Source organism: Chenopodium album, chromosome 13, assembly GCF_948465745.1.
Source record: "Chenopodium album chromosome 13, dcCheAlbu1.1, whole genome shotgun sequence".
Classification (NCBI taxonomy): Eukaryota; Viridiplantae; Streptophyta; class Magnoliopsida; order Caryophyllales; family Amaranthaceae; genus Chenopodium; species Chenopodium album.
The window spans coordinates 27,747,664-27,769,602 of NC_137846.1; the positions used below are offsets into that span (position 1 = coordinate 27,747,664).

At 39.0% G+C, this 21,939-nt stretch overlaps 1 non-coding gene across 1 annotated transcript; it reads right to left on the reverse strand.

The window, feature by feature from the left end:
• Positions 1-2,395: 2,395 nt before the first annotated feature.
• On the reverse strand, positions 2,396-2,501 carry LOC145577332 (small nucleolar RNA R71). The gene has a single exon (XR_014098775.1). It is a non-coding gene; the product is annotated as a small nucleolar RNA R71 (small nucleolar RNA).
• Positions 2,502-21,939: the final 19,438 nt, after the last annotated feature.

A 21,939-nucleotide genomic window follows, 5' to 3' on the forward strand; every position in this document is an offset into this window, starting at 1 on the left:
TATTTCACCTTTAATTGAAAATACAAAAAAAAATTACTTTTAGGCTACATTTGTAGCCGTGCTACTAACCATTTCTTTTGAGATTTTATGCATAGAGCACGTGGTCGTTCACTAGTTCCATTTGATCCGGAAATTGAGAGAACTATTGCAAGGTTAAGGGGTGCTAGACGATCTTTGAGCCCTAGCATTTCAAGTGAAGAAGAACCACAACAAGAGGAACAAGCAAGAATGGGAGAAAATCCAAGGGTGGCGTTGAAGGAATTGGGGATTCCGGGTGCTCATAGATTTGAGAGTGGGATTGCTCCACCTACAACACCGGAAAATGACTTTGAAATAAGACCGACAATGATCACTTTGATAGAGAGGCGACAATTTAGTGGGTCCAAGCATGAAAGCCCGCTAAATCATCTCAAGGAGTTTGAAAAGTATTGCAATACTATCAAGGTGAATGAAATTTCCCCAGAATTCATTCGCCTTAAGCTTTTTCCCTTTTCGCTCATAGGGCCACTACACCAAAAAGTGGAAAATAGAACACATGATACACAACTGTCAAGTTAGATAGGCGATCTCTAGGAGTATATAGAACGTCTATGTTAGCCGAACGTTTTGTATGTTGAATCATATAGAACGCCTGTCTCACATAACAGCTCTATTTGTTTTTTTTTTATAAAAAGTTCCTTTACGATAGAAAACGCCTTCTCACTTGACAGTTCTATTTTATTTTGATAATATTATTAAATTTAAAAAAATAAAAAAAATAAGGAACCCTAACTGCTGTCCTCTTTTTTCTTATTTCTTTAACTTAAAGCCGCTCATCAATTAAGTTTACTCTCTCATCTCCTTCCTCAAATTATTCCTTTCTTCTTCTCCTTATCAGATTTAATTAAATCCAAATCAAAGGAGGTAAAAATGTAAAACGAAGGAGTGGTTTATATTCCCTCACAAATCACAATCATAGTGTTTCGTTTTGAAAATGAGTTGTTGGAATCGACAACAATTCGCACGAGTGGTTTGTATTCAATCAAAATCAAATTTCCGCCATAGCTAATAGGTTCGTTAACAGGTAATTTCAGGTATTTGTTCATTATATTCCACCTAATTAGCTAAATATAATACAAATTTCTCCATTTTTAAGCCCAAATTAGTGGCTAATTTAAAGCGGTTATAGTTTAATTTGGTTGGTTTGTGATGATTTTTGAAACACATTCAAAGTTAAAATTGCTTTATTTCAGAAGTTTTAATATACTACAGACAGGAGAAGAGGAAGAGTGTAGAGAAGATTTGGGCCAGGTTGAAATTGTTTATAACCATCTTAGTGTCTCACCTTGTGGATTGCAGGCCACCAATTACTCTATTGGGCGGCAATTGGTTTGTGAGGAGACTGTAGGTTTAAATAATTTATATTGTTTTTTCAAAACTTTTTTTGATTAATATTTGTCTTTTCATTATTTAATCTGTTTGTATAGTTGATGTTTTAGATCTAATTAGTCTATTATTTCTGTAGGTGATACATAGTAATTTATAAGGTATTGATGTTTGAAGAACCTCTTCAATAACGAAGGAGACTACCACGAAGATAATTGAATTAAAGTTGGCATTTCAAATTGAAGCTATGGACAATGGGGTAGCGCTTATGGAGCTAGTGGAATTAAATAAATCTCTAATTTAGACTATACTTAATAAGTTTTGCATATCGAGTTTTGATTTTTTAATTTTCATTTTGTGAATTGTATACTTTGTAATTTTGAATTATAAGTGATTGAAGGTTAAAAAGTTGGTTTAACAGATTCATATGCTTTTTAGTTTCTGATTTTCCTTCATTATATTTTTATTTCAGTTTTTTTTTTTTTTTTTTTTTTTTTTTTTTTTTTTTTTTTTAATTATTCAATTTCAATTTCAGTTTCTAAAACTATTTTTAAAAAAAAATCAGTTTCTAAAATACACGCATATGAATGTAGCAAGAAAAAAGCGGACAATTTTTATTAAAAAAATAAAATAAAATAAAAACATTAGAGAACGGTTATCTAACACAACTGTTCTATTTTTTCATTTTTATATAGAATGGTTAAGCTGGCTTAACCGTTCTGTTTTCCTTCATTATTTTTCAATTTTAGGAAGGAAAAAGAGAACGGTTGTGACTAAGAACCTTTCTCTATATTTCATTATACAAAACGCCTACTAGAACCGTTCTATATACTTTACACATCGCTTAGCAGAAGAACGGTCCTAAGGCGATCTATAAAGCCTATTTTAACCGTTCTATAAGCCCTTTTTTGTAGTAGTGGGCGTGCCTTGGAATGGCTAGACAAGGAAGTCAAGCCAAATTCTCTAAGGACATGGGATGAAGTGACCAAGGAGTTTCTATCCCGTTTCTATCCACAAAAGAAAACGGCGGATGCTAGAGCTTTGATTCAAGGTTTCAAGCAAAAGCCAAGTGAGAGCCTCTATGAAGCATGGGAGAGATACAAAGAGTATCAAAGAGAGTGTCCTCATCACGGAATTCCTACCTATAAAATTATTCAAATCTTCTATGGAGGCCTTAGTCCTCAAAGAAAATCATGTTTAGATGGAGGAGCCAGAGGTCCTATCATGAACAAAACGGAAGAGGAAGTGGTGGACATAATTGAAGACGTAGTGAGGTATTATAGAGATTGGCAAGATGGAGAAAGAGAGTAAGCTAGCAAGAGTATCTCTTCAGTGTACTCGATTGATCATCTAAATGCAATCAACAATTCTATCCTCACAAATGACAAACTTGGGGAAGGAGATGTCCGCTATCAAGGCAAAGTTAGAAAGTGCTACCTACCAAGTTTCAAGTCTTCCCTCCCAATCTAAGGGGAGAGGTATGTCTTCTAATTCTCAACCCCCTCCCTCTTCTAATAATATGCCTAGTGGATGGTTGTTTTGTGATGATTGTGGGTCGTATGATCATGATGTTTCTAGTTGCCCTCATGCATGTATGGATGTTTGTGATGATCAAGATGGAAATGTGAATGAGCATGTGAACTATGTGTCAAATAATCATGATTCTAGGTTTGAGAATCAAAGAGGTCAATGGAATAGGAATTACAACAATCATGGAAATTTTGACAACTACAACCAAGGTGGTGGTAATAGGAACCATGGGAACCAAAATTCCCGAGGTAACTACAACAACCAAGGTTATAGTAGCCAAAATCATAACCAAAATTATGGTAATCATAACCAAGGTTATGGTAACCATAATCAAGGTAGAGGTAATTGAAACAATCAAAATAGGGAAATTTTCAAAATAATTCTCAAAGGGGTCCCCCACCCGGTTTTTCTCCAAAGGCCCAAAATGATAATTCCTATGTTCAAACCTCGTCTTCTTCACATAGAACCAATTTGGAAGAAATCATTGAAAATCAAACAAAGTTTTTGAACACTTACATGGCCGCAAGTGACAAGAAATTTAATAAAATGATGACTCATAATAAGATGCTTGAAAACCAAATTTCTCAACTTGCTAATGCTTTGAAAGACCATGCTAGTCTTTCTTCTTTACTTTCCCAAGGTCTAGATCCCAAGAGATCGGTCAATGCTATTGTCACAAGGAGTGGTAAGGTTCTTGAGAAGAGTTTGCCTAGGAAGAGTGAGTCTAAAGAGGGCACAAAAGAGGTTTTGGTTGAAGATGAGAGAGATGGTGCATCTTTGAGTGAGGTTGAGATTGAGAAGCCTAGTGAGGTGAGAGTGGAGAAAGAAATTGTGAAATTCAAGCTTCTTTATCTACAAAAATTCATGAGACAAAATTTAGATGAACAATTTGGAAGATTCATTGACATGCTCAAGCAACTTCACCTTTCTCTAACATTTACCGAAGTTGTCACCCAAATGCCTAACTACGCAAAATTCCTCAAAGAAATTTTGAGTGGTAGGAGGACTTGTAATGGTGTAGAGACGGTGAACTTGACCAAGAATTGTAGTGCAATCATAATGAACAAGATGCCACCCAAGCTAAAAGACCCCGAAAACCTTTCCATTCCTTGTGCCATTTATAAAATGCAAATTGCGAATGCCTTGTGTGACTTAGGGGCTAGTGTTAGCCTTATGCCATATTCAATGTACCAAAGACTTGAGATAAGGGAACTCTTACCTACTAACATCACTTTGCAATTGGTCGATAGGCCAATTAAGTTTCCTAAGGGTAAGGTAGAGGATGTTCCTTTGAGGGTTGGCAAATTTGTTATTCCGGGGGATTTTGTGGTGTTTGAGATGGACGAAGATGCTAACATTCTTTTCATTCTAGGGAGACCATTCCTTGCATATGCGGGTGCTTTGGTAGATGTGAAACGTGCTAAAATTTCACTCAAAGTAGGGGATGAGGTGATAGAATTTGACTTGAATGATAGTATAAAGTATCCAAGTTCTTCTTTAGAAAATTGCATGTTGATTGATTCTCTTAATCATGTTGTGTCTTCTATGCATGAGCAAGAGGAAACGTCCTTCACTTGTCCATATGGAACATTTTCTTATAGCAGAATGTCGTTTGGCCTTTGTAATGCTCCCGCAACATTTCAAAGATGCATGATGAGTATATTTGTAGACATGTTGGAGGAAGAAATGGAAGTGTTTATGGATGACTTCTCCGTGGGCGGTGTTACATTTGAGGCATGTCTTGAAAACCTTGAGAAATGTTTGGCAAGGTGTGAGAAGGTGAACTTGGTTTTGAATTGGGAGAAGTGTCACTTCATGGTGGAGGAAGGCTTAGTCCTTGGCCACAAGATTTCTCATAAGGGGATAGAGGTGGACAAAGCAAAAATTGAGGTTATTGAGAAGCTTTCACCTCCGGTTAATGTGAAAGGAGTGAGATCTTTCTTAGGACATGCCGGGTTTTATAGAAGATTCATCAAGGATTTCTCGCTCATTGCAAAGCCCCTCAATGATCTTCTTCAAAAGGATGCGGAGTTTGTATTTGATGATAAGTGTTTAGAGGCATTCAATAAGTTGAAGAAGGCTCTAATCTCTACTCCTATTGTTCAAGCACCAAGATGGGATTGACCTTTTGAGTTGATGTGCGATTCGAGTGATTCGGCAATTGGAGGTGTCTTGGGTCAAAGAGAGGAAAAAAAACTACATGTGATCTATTATATGTCCAAGACTCTAAATGGTGCTCAAAGGAACTACACCACAACAGAAAAGGAGTTTTTGGCTATAGTTCATGCCTTTGAGAAGTTCCGTTTTTATTTGTTAGGTTCCAAGACCATTGTCTTCACGGATCATGCGGCTCTCAAGTACCTTTTTTCCAAGGAAGAATCAAAGCCTAGGTTGATCCGGTGGGTGCTCGAACTTTAAACTTTTGATATTGAGATTAGGGATAAGAGAGGAGCGGAAAATGTTGTGGCAGATCATCTATCTCGTCTTGAAGATTCTCAAATTCATGATGATGGTTCTCTAATTGAGGATAGGATGCTTGACGACTTCTTTTATGCTATTGAGGCAAAGGAGCTCCCATGGTTCGCCGACTTAGTGAACTTTCTTGCATGTGGGGAGTTTCCACCTTCCTTTTCTAAGAATCAACGAAAGAAGCTCAAGAGAGAGGCAAGACACTATGTGTGGGATGATCCCATTTTGTACAAGCGAGGAGTCGATGGCTTACTTAGGCGTTGTGTTCCGAATGAAGAGGTGCCTAGTGTTTTGAAGATGTGCCACTCGGATACGAGTGGTGGCCATATGGATGTTTCTAAAACCGCCACTAAGATTCTTCAAAGCGGTTTTTGGTGGCCGCATATCTTGAAGGATTCATGGGGTTTTGTTAAGACATGCGACCATTGTCAACGAGTTGGGAATATCTCTAAGCGAAATGAGATGCCTCAACAACCGATTCTTGAATTAGAGGTATTTGATGTTTGGGGAATTGATTTCATGGGGTCGTTTCCCTCATCTTTTGGAAATCAATATATACTTATTGCAGTGGATTACGTGTCTAAATGGGTTTTGGCCATTGCTTCCCCAACTAATGACCACAAGGTGGTAATGAAGTTGTTCAAGAAGGTCATTTTTCCAAGGTTTGGTGTTCCAAAGGCGGTGATAAGCGATAATGGTTCTCATTTTATTCACAATGCCTTTAAAAAATGTTGCGAAAGCATGTAGTTCATCAACGATTTGGCCTTCCATATCATCCTCAAACAAGCGGCCAAGTCGAGGTTTCCAATCGTCAAATCAAGTTAATCCTTAAAAAGACGGCTGCATGAAATAGGAAAGATTGGTCGGACAAGTTGAATGATGCTCTTTGGGCTTATAGAATGCCTTTCAAGACACCTATAGGTACCACTTCATACCGCCTAGTCTATGGAAAATCATGCCATCTCCCGGTTGAGCTCGAACACCGTGCTTTGTGGGCAATCAAGAATATAAACTTTGATTTGGCAAGTGCGGGGGAGAAAAGGTGGTTAGATCTTCATGAGCTAGAGGAGCCTCGATTTGATGCTTATGATTGTGCTAGTGTTTACAAAGCTCGTTCTAAGGAAACTCATGATAAGCTTATTGAGAAGAAAGAGTTTTGTGTTGGTGATAAGGTTCTTTTCTACAATTCAAAAATGAAGTTGTTTCCAGGAAAGCTCATGTAAAGATGGAGCGGTCCTTACTTGGTTAAAAATGTTTTTCCTGGTGGTGTTGTAGAGGTTTCAATGATGGATTCTTCGTCTCCATTTAGGGGCAATGGCCATCGACTCAAGAAGTATTTCGATGGTGCTTTTGTTGGCCTTATTCACATGTTGCTTCTCCGACAACCACCTTAATAGGTGGAGAACGTCGAGCTATGACGTTAAACAAGCGCTTCCCGGGAGGCAACCCGGTTTTCTAACACTTTTCTTTTGATTTTTCATTTTTCTATATCTTTTATTTTTGAGAACTCATCTTATTCTTCTTTTTTTTCTTGATTTTAGGTGCCACGAGATTAGATCGATGAAATTTTCCAACAATTTCTGTGTTAATTCAAGGTTTCACGAGGTTTGTTTAAGCTTAAGTGAAGAAGCTTGTCGAGGATTTATGCTCTCGTGTTTGCATTTTCATTGATTTTCAATTTTTTTTCGAGTGCGTTTTCAACTATCTCGTTAGTGCAAATACGAGAGTATTTTCATGGCCAAAATTTTCTTGCTTGGTGCCCACGCATCATACGTTGCGCGCACGCACCAACGGGGTCAGATATATAAGCAAATTTTGATGAAATTTGACGGTTTTTGAAACCCCCCCGATACCCCCTTGGTGCGCACGCACCACCATCCCTGCGCGCGCGCACCAAGAGGGTCAGATTTTTGGCCTTGTTTTGGTGCGTCACAAGCAAACTCAGCCCCCCTAGCCCCTACCTGGTGCGCACGCACCACCTGGCTGCGCGCACGCACCTGGTAGGTCAGATGTTTTGGCCTTGTGTTGCATAATTCCAAGCAGAGCAGCCCCCCCCCCCCCCCCCCCCCCGCCATAGCTGGTGCACACGCACCAGCTGCAGCAAACCTCCCCTATTTTGTGCCCTTTCTCCCTAGTTCACCCCCTTATTTCCTACTCTCTCCTACCCCGAACTCCCTTTCATTCCTCTACTCTTTCTTCTCTCTTCAAACCCCTTCAATCTCTTTGAAAATTCAAGCAACTTAATCCATTTTAATTTCAATTCATCACAAATTACATTAACCTCATTTAAATCTTTCAAAAATTAAAAAAAACTGAAATTTTCGATTTTTCTTTCGAAAATTTGGGGCTAAATTCGAATTTTTTGAGGATTTGTTTTGGTGTTTGAATCTTAACTTTGGGTGTTTAATTATTCTATATTCATCAATTGTGCAATTTGCAAGTAATTCAAAGCTTTATTGAGGTATAATTTCTCACTTTCTAGTTATCTTCTTCCTCATTTTGGAAGCTTGAAACTCTTGTTTTTGCTTTCATGGTAGAACTCCATTGTTGGTTCTTTTAACTTGTAATTTGTGATGAATGATGTTATTGTATGTTAAATTGAAGCTTTTTCATGATGAATTTATATACCTTGCTTGAATCCTTGATTCACCATTGTTGGTCATCTTCTCTCTCATGGGTATTCTATATGATAGTTTCATTTCTTTGATAATTCAATGTTTTGGGATTAATTTTCTCATAATGATTCATGATTTGGTCTCTTGTGTCCAATTTTTCCTTTACTTCATGACTAGTTGCTTCAAGCTTATGTCTCAATATTCATGGCATTGTTCATGTGTGACCATTTCTTGTTTCATTTTTGATTGAATAATGTTTGTGCTTGATTTTTGAGCGATTTCTTTTGAACATTCTTGAACAATGATAATTGTAAATGAATTTCTCATGAATTACTTCGCTTCTTGTAGATGGTTCCCATCCGTCATAAGAAGCGTGCTAGAACAAGTTCAAGCAAAGCTAGGCACGTTGTTCCACCTCCCCCCGAGGTGGTAGAGACATATGGCATTGAATTCTCTAAGGAATTACATTGGGATAAGTTCAAGCAACTATCCAAGCGGAAGCTCAAGTCAACAAGATTCTACGATCAAACAACAACCAAGCTACTTGGAATAGATGATGACGTTCTCTACCTAGCCAAGAACCTCGGTCTCTTAGAGTTCTTGGATTTGAGCTCCCCTACCTATGCTAGGGTGACGTATGAGTTTTTATCATCCCTTGAAGTGGTCCGAGAGTCAAGTGGTGACTCTTCGAGAACTTTGACCTTTCAACTTTTCAATAATGATCATCGGTTGTCGGAGTCACAACTTTGTTCCTACTTTCGGTTTCCTTGGGCCGTTGATGATGACCATCTTGTCTATCCGGCTAATGGAAAAATGACTAGAGACCATGAATATGATGAACTCAAGTGGTGGCGGCGCACCTCTGATGAGCGTAAATATGAGCCTCAAACTTCTAAATCCGCATCGATCGTTCATCCGGCCATGAGATACTTTAATCGTATTCTCACTTATGCCCTTTGCTTTAAGGACTCTTTGGGAGCTATCTCCCGTGAGGAGCTTTGTTGGCTATGGATTGCTGACCAAGAGTCGCGTGAGATCGAGCTTGTTGATTTCACTCAGCATTTAATCAACCGATTTTTGGATATTCGAGATGGTGTTTCGCTCTCGGGAAGCATCCAAATTGGAGGAATGATCTCTATCCTCGCTCTTTGCCTCAATGATTCATATAAAGATTTGCTATGTGAGCTCCCTTCGATAGTCGACCCTAGGGAGAAGACGCCTTCTCATTTCCTCAATATCTATGCCCTTGTGAACCAAAAGTTCCTTGATCGTACCAAGAAGCATAATGTTTTCATATGGAAGGTGTCCCGAGTAAAGGATTGGTTCTTGATTCCGAGTAAGGAGGCTACAAACCGTAAGTCAAAGACGGATTCTTTGACTTGGAGACCTCCAAGATGCAACATCGACCCCTCTTTTCGGAAGAAGTCAAATCATACAAGAACCGCCTCCAATGATGCTCTCTCGACGGACTTCCAAGCTTTACCCCCGGTTGAATGGGGAGGTACTCCTCTTCCTCCTTCTACTTCTTCTATTATATTTGATTTATCTACTATTCATGTCAAGTTAGATTCCATCACTAATGTCTTGTTTTCCATGCATTTGGGGCGTGATTCTTCTCTTGGCTATGATTTTCATGCTAATCAATTGTATGACTATTATGTGAGGAGGGGGGTGATTGAACCTTACTTGAACTATCCATACCTCCCGGTTCAACAAGGACCTATCCCTTTATGGGAACCCTTTGACCCTATCGTGGGTCCTAGACCTTGTTACCCCTATTGGGAGGGTCCTCATATCCCTCCTAGTACTATCATGGGCACCACCCCGACCATTTATGACTACAAGCGGCCCGGTGGATGCGATTATACATATGATCCCGCGAACCCTATGCCTTTCCCTCCTCGCTATTGTAGTTCACTCCTGGTCTCTTTTGCTTTTGATATTGTTCTCTAGTGAGGATGATGATGTATTTCTGCTGATTTCTCTATCTAGTTCTTGGTATTGTTGTTTGTTCTGCTGATCGCTGTCTGCGGTGTATCTATGCTTCTTTGTGATTATGATTCCTGATGATGATTGCTCGATATCTTGTTTCCTGACTCTGCTTCTGTCTGATGATTCTGCTTCCTGATTACATTGCTGACCCTATTCCTAATACTATCATATATTACTTTTTATTTATTTAAATACATTTTATCTTTTATATTCTTCTTTTCTTTTGTATTGAAGTTACTAACAATTTTCTTTGTATATAGTCTATATTGTTTCTCACCTTACTTCGTCGCTTATGCTTTGGACATTGATGCTTCACAAAGGAGCTCTTTCACTTTGTCTAATGTAGCATAGCTTCGACGCCTGGTGAGATCCTTTTGATCTACTATTTATTCTTTTCTCTTGGATGCTTAGTTTGGGTTTAGATTAGAAGAAGTTGAACGGTTCGAGGATGTTTGCTTTCTAACACCTAAGTGTGTTTGGGAACATTGGCTTGTAGCCGCATATTCACTTGTTTGTCGATTGGGACTTACGTGTGTCTGCATAACTTTCTTGTTGCATTTCTACTTCTCCTTTGCTTTTCTATTTCTTACTTTTTTTTCTTTTTCCTCCTTTTCTATTTTCTTATGTTTTTCTTTTTCTTTTTGTTTCCCTTTTCCATCTTCTTCTACTTTCCTTTTTTACACTTTTCTTTCTTACATTTTGATTTTATACTTTCCTTTGCAAAAAAATAAAAAAAAAAAAGAGGAAGAAAAAGAAAAAAAACAATGAAAAAGAAAAAAAAAAGGAAAAAAAAAGAGAGTACAGAGGAGTAAAAAAAAATAAAAAATTAAATACCAAAAGGATTTTGTAAATATGAATAAAATGTTTTTTTTTGAGGCATTGCTTTTCTTTCTTAAAATTTTGCTTTTGCTTTGGAATACTTGAGCTTGCACATTGGCTATTATTTTTCCTAAAAACAGTGGTTTGCATGGTTTGAGAGTATCTTTGGTTGATTCTAGGATAGAGTATGCTAAGGTAGTCCTTTAAGAACTATTGGGACCTTGACGCTGAATTCTTTTGTTTTTGAAAACTCATAATCGTTCCCCTTTGGTGAATTTGAAGCTTTTAGTGAGTTTTTGCCACATCCTTGTGAGGTTTCATTGTTTTTCTCGCCTTCTACAATGACTTGCATGAGCGGCATGGATCCTTGACTATTGCGGACCTAATCTTGAATCTTGACTCATAATTCTCAAACACGAAACCGAACCATCTAGGGAGGACAAAGGCATCTTTTCGGGGTGGTAATTTTTCTTTTCTAGGTTAATATTCTTTATTTTTAGTTCTTGGGTTCACATTTGCCTACTTGCTAACCATTTGAGCCTTTTTCCCTTCTTTTCAAGCCATATCTTTAGAACTTTGGGCCTTTTGTTTCTTTTTATTCCATTTTTGGTTTTTGTGAAGCAAATGATCATGTTCTTAGAGATTGTGGTATATGAGTTTGGATATTGGTTTTTATTTGTAAGCAAGCTTGTGATTTGTATATATTGTGAATAATGGCAAGTGAATAAATGAAAGCAAAAGCTGTCCATAGTTAAAAGAGGCAAGGACAATGAATAAAGTAAATAATTGAAAAAAATGAGAAAAAGCAAAGCAAATTCAAAAAGCTTTGGCAAAATATTAAAAAAAAAAAGTAAAAAATGAAAAAGTTCAAAAACATTTTGATGTAAATGTTTCTCCCTATTATAAGCATTGAGGACAATGCTTTGTTCAAGGTTGGGGGAAAGCGTCTTACGCTTTTTGTATATATGATTGTGGTTATAGCTTTGAATAAGCTTGGGGGTGTTAGTTTGTTTTTGTTTGGTGATCTCTTTGTTTTGGTGTGGAGATTTGGCCAATCTTTGCTTCACAACTTAGGTGTACCACCAAATTCTAAATTTTAAGCCTACCCTCAACCTTTTGCCTTTACGTTACAACCTTTGGGAAAGCCCTTTTGATCTAGTGGTTGAGTCATATACCGAGGGAGGGCATTATGAGTTAAAGCCTAAGGAGAGGGGATGCAAAGTCAAGATGTCGAGAAAACCTCAAATTTATTGTTTTTTCGGTTCCTTTGAGGAACTATTTCAAATGCTTGCTAAAAGAAGATTTGAAGCCAATTGGGAAAATGTGCTAAAATTATTTTTAGATGAAGGTGAATTGCGTTTTGGTAGTTCTCTATACTTAGCATGTCCTATGTTTCAATCAACCCTCGATATCTTCAAATGTGCTTACCATTATTGTTTTAGAAAGTTTGATATCCTCGTGTTTTGATCATGTGCAAAGGTTCATTGTATAAGCTCTCTTTTAATTTTCAAGGTTTTAATTCTCTCTTTTCTCCTTTTATGTTTTGCCTCCTTTTAATAAAGAGTTATGGGTTAACCTCTTAGGAAACCCTTACGAGAGCATTACTCGTCCTCTAGGGCGATCTAGAGGTTTAAATGGCTTGTCAATTGTTGCTAAAATTGACCGTGATTCCTACGAAGGTGAGTTAGTGTATATTCTCTTATCCTCTAGTCTTTCTCGTTTCTTGCTTGCCTAATTAATGTCATCAATTTCCTTTAAGCTTGATTTTGTTTTTCTCGAGGACGAGCAAAGGTTTAGCTTGGAGGAATTTGATGAGTGTCATTTATCGCACTCTTCGGCTAGGTTTTCTTTATAGTTTTATTCTCATTTTTAGTCCTTTTTGCCGTGTTTTTACATAATAATGCTTGCCGGGTTAGCTAAGCCTGACCTAAACCCGAGTAATTATATGTGTTCAAAGGTTTTCTCAACGGAGATGACTTTTTCAACACCTTACTCAAGTGATTTTCCCAATACCCCAACTTATATGTGTAAGTTTGGAGAAATGCATGCTTTTATTGGTTTTCTTGTCATTTTGTTCATTTCTCGATTGTTTCTCTCGATTCTTTGTTTCCTTGATTTGTTTTATAGGTATGTTGAGTTTCCCGAGGTATGATCACCAAGGAGAAAGCTCAAGCGCGTTCAAGAAAGTTAATGGAGCAAAGTTCGGGATTCCAAAAACGCAATTCAAGTTAGCTCCGCGAGCTCGAGGGCCTTGGAAGTTATGCTTTGGCTCGAGGCATTCTAATGCTTAGAAGATAAAGGAGCTTCCCTTCTCACGAACATCGCCTTGAGTGCACTAATGATAAGGATGCTTGGGAACGCAGAGATTGATCGAGCAAGCGAAGGAGGCAAGGCCACGAGCACCGAGCAAGGGTGCGCGCGTGCGACACAGGGGGTGCGTGCGCGCAGAAACACATATGCGCGCGCAAGGCCTAGTCGTGCGTGCGCACCAGGCGCCCCGCCCCCTTCGCTCGTTTCTTCTATTTATACTCTTAATATTTTCCTTTTTGGGAGGACGACTCATTTTTTTACTTGACATAAATTTTTCCAGATTTAGTAGAGAGAGAAGCTTAAGATACTTGATTGTACTTGAATTTGATCTTGGATTTCCTCTTCTCATCAATGAAAGTTTGTGAGATTTCTTTCCTTTGAATTTACTTCTATTACAATTTCCTTTAATTTTGAATGTTTGATTTGAATTTCTTTCTTTGCTTTAGAATTTGTTGAGAAATTGAATTCCTTCTTGATTAAACTTAAAATGAATATGATTTTGATTGAATTTGTTTTGTTTTTCAATTTCACCATGATTAGTGAGTAGATTAGTTGCTAGGGAGAAGGGGAATCATGCTAGATTGATGATTTTTGCTAGTTGATGATCCTTGATTGATTGAATTGTTGAAATTAAATTGGTTGACATGGTTGTGCATGTGATTAATTAGACTAGGAGTGATTAACCTATAAGATTAATCTAGATTGCATTGCAAATTTCAATGACATGAACCCTTGATTTGAGAATTTCTTGAATTGAGTGATTTTGATTGTGATTTTCCTATTTAGCCATTCATAGTGAACCCTAGCTTGGCTTATAGGAGATAGCTCTTGAATTCCTTTGATTGCAACTATTGTTTTTCCTTTGCAACGTTTGAATTGATTGAGTGATCCTTCAATTAGCATAATCATTGAGCTTGCATGTGGAACCAATATCCCTAGTGTTTAGTATATTGAATTTCTCGATGAATCTAGTTTTCTCGATACCTAAGTTACCAACCACATCTTCCCTCAATCTTCGAAGTAGCTTGACCTAGGCTATAGCTTGCACCTACTCATTCCCTTGGGTTCGACCCTTGACTATATACTCGTATTAGGTTGGTCGAGTGTTTATAAATTCTCTTTGGCTCTAGTAAAGGGTAGAAAACGACCTACTTTTCCCTACGTCAACGATCAACAATGGGTCTTAGTGATCTTCCTATCTCTTTCTAGGGAAACGCACTTCTAACCGCGGCACTAACACTGAACCGTGCTCCATCAAAAGCTGTAGAAAAGACTCCGTACGAGCTATGGACGAAAAAACCTCCAAGGTTGTCTTTTCTCAAGATATGGGGATGCGAAGCATCAGTCAAGAAATTAATTTCTGAATAACTTCACCCCAAATCTGACAAGGTTTTCATTGTGGGCTACCTAAAAGAAACTAAAGGGTATTACTTCTACAACAAATCCGAGAACAAAGTGTTTATTGCTCATGATGGTGTCTGTTTGGAGAAGGAGCACCTTTCCAAAATGACAAGTGGGAGGAAAATTGAACTTGATGAAGTTTGAGAGGACGAGCTACAAAATCAGATTGACAGTCAAATTGCTCAAACAGCATCTGTTGGCGCTTGTCAAAAAGTGTAAAGTCAAACCGATAATGTAAATGCTCAGTCCGTTACGCTACGTAGGTTGCAGAGGTCGAGGTCTCAACCTAATAGGTATCTTGGTGTTGTATTAACCGAGAATCAAGACATCCTGGTAGTGGATGGAGACGAATCGATAACCTACAAGCAAGCGATGGCGAGCACCGACTCTGCTAAATGACAAGAGGCCATGAGATCTGAAATGGATTCCGTGTTTGAAAATCAAGTCTGGGACTTGGTTGACTTGCCCGAAGGTTACACACCTATCGGATGTAAGTGGATTTTCAAATTAAAAACCTACAAAGATGGAAATGTATTCATTTACAAAGCTAGACTAGTAGCAAAAGGTTACAGTAGAATTCATGGTATTTATTACGATGAAAACTTTTCTCTGGTTGCAATGCTTAAATCCGTTCAGATCATCCTAGCGATTGTTGCATATTACAATTATGAAATATGGCAGATGCACGTCAAAACTGCCTTCCTCAATGGAATTTTGGAAGAAGTTGTGTACATGATGTTGGGTTTTGATGAGTCCGACTCACCGCGGAAGAAAACCCGAGCCAAGACCATACTCAGAATAAATATAATAAAGCATAATTAAATTAAACAACAAGATTAAGAAAGATATTAATACCTTTGGCACGTGCTTCGCTCACTAAAAGTGCTTTTACTTTGAAAGCTCTAAGTCTCGCTCGCACGAGAACCTTCAACGGAAGTCCACCCGCAACTCGACCCTGAAAATGGTCCAATGCTTAGGGGTTAGCTAAGCCTAACCTAAACCCGAGTAATTATATATGTTCAAAGGTTTTCTCAATAAAGATGCCTTTTTCAACACCTCACTCAAGTGATTTTCCCAATACCCCAACTTGGGTATTTATAGGGAAAAATATGAGTGAGATTTGCTCTTCCATCAATGTGGGAGAATTGATTTTTCCATTTTATTTTTAAATCAAAAAAAATATATTATCAAGCTACTAATAAATCAACAAGTGGCATATTCATAAGAGAGGTTAGGTGAGCACCACTTGGAAAAGGGGGGACCAAACTTGCTCCCCAATCCTCTCCCATAGCCGGCCACCTCAAGCTTCAAGAAACGAATCCACGCGCACCACGTGGCACCCACACTTGGGCACCAAGCCACCTAAGTGTGGGCTGCTTGTTGCTGCCATGCCTTCGGCCCAGCAGGCCACACACATATGTGCGGGCTGCTTGGCCAAGGCCTGTTGCCCGCAAGCCACGCACCAATGTGCGGGCTGCTGGCTGTGGACTGCTAGCATGCCTCGAACATTTGTGTGGGTTGCTGGCCAGGCCTGCTGCTAGCAAGGCGCAGCACAGCACGCCATGTTGCTGTTAGCTGTTGCGGGCTGGCACGCCATGCGTGCTGGCCCTTGCGGCTAGCTGCTGCGGCATGGCTGCTAACACATGTGTGCTTGGTGCTGCGTGTTGTGGCCAGCCTAGCTAGCCATGGTGCGCTAGCACGCACCAGCCAGCCTAGGCTCGGCTTAGTGCGCTTGCTAGCCACCTTGCTAGGTCATATGCCCGTAGCACTCGGTTTGCTCGGGGCATTCCGATGCTAGGGGTATTTTGGTAATTTTGTTGATTAATTAGTAATTTTCTCGTCTCGTCTTTTATTATTTCGACTCGACTTACGACACTCGATTTCGACGCTCCAAGCTCGAATTTCCGACGTCTAAATATTAATTACTCGGGCGACTCATCCATTCCTTCCGAATTAATTCGTCGCGTAGGTTCGTTAGTTGCTTGGGTTTGATCCGAAGGGTTCAGTCAAGATTAAGATGTAATACTAATTATACATTAATATTACTGATCCGAAGCGGCCTCCACCCAGGCATTCCGATCACTTGACCTCACTGAATAATTAGCTTTCTAATAATTCTGAACCCTTTATCGGAATAATACACTTGTTCGAAGGACACCATTCTTTTCAATCTCCCACTTGTCCTTCCGGACAAGTGCACATTTAGTGTGTAGCCTTTTTCCTATGTCACTTAATGTCTCTTCATGAACTATAAGGTAAGATTTATTCGTCATCCTCATTATGTCTACAAGTGTTTCTCGATCCCGAGTCCGACTGTCAATAAACAGATGATTTTTCTTACTGAGAGGACCTAGCCGCCCGAGTTTTGCCGTTATAATCCCCTTTTACGGCTGATGTTTGAAAACATCAAAGTGGACTAGTACACAAACAAGAGAACTCACAATACTCATGGTCGAGGAAATAGGTTCTGATAGCCATAATGAGAAGTATACTTATAACGTTTTTTAATCTCTTAAAGTATTCTCATAGGTCAATCCAGTATGGTTCTAAACCAATACCTGTGAAAATGATTTATGACAATCATGTCCTTGTAGCACAAGAAACGGTGTTATAAATCAAACTACACACTAATCTCCAGTGGTCATGAATTGTCCATCGTTTAAATGACCTTGATTAGGGATAATTCTCGATTATAATATTCAATGTTCACTTAATAGGTGTTTTCTTACCAAGACTGGTCTTGATACCCTGTTTTGAATATTCTTAGAATTGAATGGACTCATTATTTAATCCTAAACCACAATTAAATAGCAAGCGGAGTGATAAAATTACATGAAATTTGAATTACTCCATAACTTGAATGGTTCTTCTTAGTGTCTTACATTAAAATGTTTAAGAATTAAATAAAACACTAAACAGGGAAATCAAAGCCAGTCTCCAACGTGCTTGATTCCCATTGCCTCAACGTGCTTGTTGTGCTTCACTTGAGGCAAAGGTTTAGTAAGTGGATCGGCTACATTGTCATCCGTTCCAACTTTACAAATTCTGATTTCACCTTCTGATTTCCATTCTCGAATCATGTGAAAATGCCGCTTGACATGTTTGACCTTCTGATGTTCCCTTGGCTCTCTAGCCTGAGCAATAGCTCCATTATTGTCACAATAGAGGGCTATTGGACCCTTGATGGAGGGTATAACATCAAGTTCACCAACGAACTTACAAATCCAAACAGCCTCCTTAGCCGCTTCAGCAGCTGCCAAGTATTCGGCTTTAGTTGTAGAATTTATAGTTGTGGCTCTGCTTGGCACTCTTCCAACTAAACACTCCTCCATTAAAGTAGAACACATATCTAGATTGCGATTTGAAATCGTCTCTGTCTGTCTGGAGCGTCGGTATAATCTTCAACAACTAATTCTCCTGAACCACCATACACCAAGAATTTATCCTTGTTCCTTTTCAGGTACTTTAGGATATTCTTGGCCAATGTCCAATGGGCCTCTCCTGGGTCTGATTGGTAATGGCTCGTAGCACTCAAGGCATACGATACATCCGGCCTAGTACATATCATGGCATACATGATCGATCCAATAAGCGCAACATATGGAATCCGATTTATCCTTTCCCGCTCATCAGGTGTCTGTGGACATTGCTTCTTGCTTTGTGTTATGCCATGTGACATGGGTAGGTGACCTCTCTTGGCCTCCTCCATGCTGAATCGAGCCAGCATCTTATCAATATAAGTACTTTGGCTCAATCTGATCATCCTTTTTGATCTATCTATATAGATCTTGATGCCTAATATGTAATGAGCCTCTCCCACGTCTTTCATTAAAAAACACTTTCCGAGCCAGGCCTTTACAGACTCTAACAACGGAATGTTGTTTCCAATGAGCAATATGTCATCGACATATAAGACTAGGAAGGTGATGTCACTCCCACTGGCCTTCTTGTAAACACAAGATTCATCTGGATTCTTAATAAAACCAAACTTAATGATGGCTTCATCGAATCGCAGATTCTAACTCCTGCTAGCTTACTTCATCCCATAACTTTTAAGCTTACAAACTTTCCCAGCATTGTTTTGGTCGACAAAACCTTCAGGATGTGTCATATACACAGTTTCTTCCAAAATACCATTGAGGAAGGCGGTTTTGACGTCCATCTGCCATATTTCATAATTGTAATATGCAGCAATCGCTAGGAGGATTCGAACGGATTTAAGCATTGCGATTGGAGAAAGGTTTCATCGCAATCAATACCATGAACTTGCCTGTAACCTTTTGCTACCAATCTAGCTTTGTAAATGAATTCATTTCCATATTTGTTGGTTTTCAATTTGAAAATCCACTTACATCCGATAGGTGTGTAACCCTCGAGTAAGTCAACCAAGTCCCAGACTTGGTTTTCAAACATGGAATCCATTTCAGATCTCATGGCCTCTTGCCATTTAGCAGAGTCGGTGCTTGCCATCTCTTGCTTGTAGGTTGCCGGTTCATCTCCATCCATAATCAGGATGTCCTGATTCTCGGTTTATACTATACCAAGATATCTATCATGTTAAGATCTCGGCCTCTAAGACCTACGTAGAGTAACGGACTAAGCATTTGCATTGTCGGTTTGACTTTGCACATTTTGACCAGCTTGACCGTCGTCAACAGATGCTATTTGAGCACTTTGACTGTCAATCTGATTTTGTTGCTCGTCCTCTCGAACTTTGTCGAGTTCGATTTTCCTCCTACTTGTCATTTTAGAAAGATGCTCCTTCTCCAAAAAGACACCATCGCGAGCAACACACACTTTGTTCTCTGATTTATTATAGAAGTAATACCCTTTGATTTCTTTGGGGTAGCCCACAACGTAAACCTTGTCAGATTTGGGATGAAGTTTGTCAGAAATCAATTTCTTGACATATGCTTCGCATCCCCATATCTTTAGAAAAGACAACCTAGGAGGCTTCTTCGTCCATAACTCGTATGAAGTCTTTTCTATAGCTTTTGATGGAGCACGGTTCAGTGTTAGTGCCGTAGTTAGAAGTGCGTGACCCTAGAAAGAGATAGGAAGATCACTAAGACCCATTGTAGATCGTACCATGTCTAACAAGGTTCGATTTCTCCTTTCGGATACTCCGTTCCATTGTGGAGTCCCTGGAGGTGTCAATTCTGAAAGTATACCCTTTTCTTCAGATGGTCATCAAATTCTTGGCTCAAGTATTCACCACCTCGATCTGATCGAAGGGCTTTGATTTTCTTGCCAACCTGATTTTCAATTTCACTCTGAAATTCTTTGAACTTTTCAAACGATTCAGATTTGTGCGACATGAGGTAGACATATCCATATCTACTATAGTCGTCTATGAAGGTGATAAAATATCGATGTCCGTTCCTTGTGGCGGAGGTCATTGCTCCACATACATCGGTGTGTATTAGACCCAATAAGTCTTCTACCCTTTCTCCCAACTTGGAGAGTGGCTGTTTAATCATCTTGCCTAATAAACATCCTTCGCAATTCTCAAATGATTCTAAATCGAAAGAGTCAAGAACACCTTCCTGTAGAAGTTTCTTGATGCGTTTGATGTTAATGTGGCCAAGACGACAGTGCCACAAATACGTTTGATTTTTAGCTTTGGTATCACTATAAACATGTTTGTCTAAACACACATAAACGTGTCATTCCATTAATATAAGAAAGACATAAAATATAAGTCTTGTGATCAAAGTCAAAATGACGTCCAATGCCAAGAGATCAAAATATGGTTGATAAAACTAAACAAGTTTTAATTCTAGACAAAACATGAGATTACAAGCTTTCTTTGGATAAATTATCTTCATCTTCCACTTATGTACTCATATCCACTTGAAAAGCGCCGCTCACTTTGTTCCTGAAATAGGAGTACATAGTGAGCTAATTTTCCGGTATCTAATACCTTATAAATTGCTTATATTCAAGTTTGAAGATGATACTTGAGATTGAGACTCTTTTTCCTCTTGCCTTATCTTCCAGATACATGCTACATTCTCTCTTGCAGTGTCCTTGCTTACTACAATAGAAGCAGCGCATCTTAGCTTTGTTCTTGAACTCTTTCCTCTTAGGCCTTAGAGCAAACTTAGCCCCCTTACAAGAATAGGTTTTCTGAAGGTCTTGGATAACTTCCTCTAAGGGCAGTTTGTTCCGTTTGGCGGTAAGTCGCATCTTTAATGCAACATAGCCCAAGTGGAATGAGCTTAGAAGCATGTGAGCCGCTTGATCATCCTCTACCGGTTTGCCAATTAGCTCCAAGTGGGTGAATAACCTTGTCATCTTAAGCACATGGGTTTGAAGTTGCATCCTGGGTCTAAGTCTTGCACTATAGACCCTAGCCCATACTTCTTGCCTCTCTTTGGTGAGACACCCATCTTGCGGTGGCTTGATCCTCATGTTAGAGAGTTACCTAGTCACTTCCTCCACATGACCATCATAGTTGCCTCTAATGCTCTTCGTGACCCTCAAATTGACTACATCCTCTAGAGCTTTGAGGAGCATATCCGGAAAATAGTTGGAGAATTTCCCCTTCCATTGTTCCGGAATGGAGTTTTCCATGAGTCATGAGACTCTCTTGCAATCATAACTCCATTCCTCATGAGCACCATCGCTCATAACCCCTTTTGAGTAAAAACTCGAGATGGGCGTATCCAGAATATGCTCTAGGTAGCAATTTTGGAGGGTCTTTCGGAGTTCTTCTTCCCATTCCTTAAAGTTCACCAAATTCAAGCAAAATGGTAACTTTTTTGGAAGTTTCGGGCACATTAGATTGTTGTTGATAGTTGAAGACATGATTCTACAATTGAAAGAATCTCAAATGAAAAACCATTCATAATACTTAAATAAGATTGAAATCATGCATTTTAATCAAACTTATTTAAACGTCTTATTCACACATTAAAATTGTCCCCGTTCTGGTGAGAATAAGTCGATTCCAAGATCCAAAGAAACAAAGAGTAGTTAAGCATGCTTTGTCTTGTCTTAACACTATATCTCCTAAGGTAAGCAACGCTTTGCTAATGGCTCCAAGCCACTCTTGGTTGGATAAATCGTTGCATCTAATGCTCTCTCAACAACTTATCCACTTTGCCACGACATGTTAGGACTCCATCACTCACATCGTTGAGTATAACCAATAAATATAATCATAAAGCATAATTAACTTAAACAACAAGATTAAGAAACAGATTAATACCTTTGGCACGTGCTTCGCTCACTAAAAGAGCTCTTACTTCGAAAGCCTTAAGTCTCGTTCGCACGAGAACCTCCAACGGAAGTCCACCCGCAACTCGACCCCCGAAAATGGTCCAATGCTTAGGGGTTAGCTAAGCCCGACCTAAACCCGAGTAATTATATGTGTTCAAAGGTTTTCTCAATGGAGATGACTTTTTCAACACCTTACTAAAGTGATTTTCCCAAT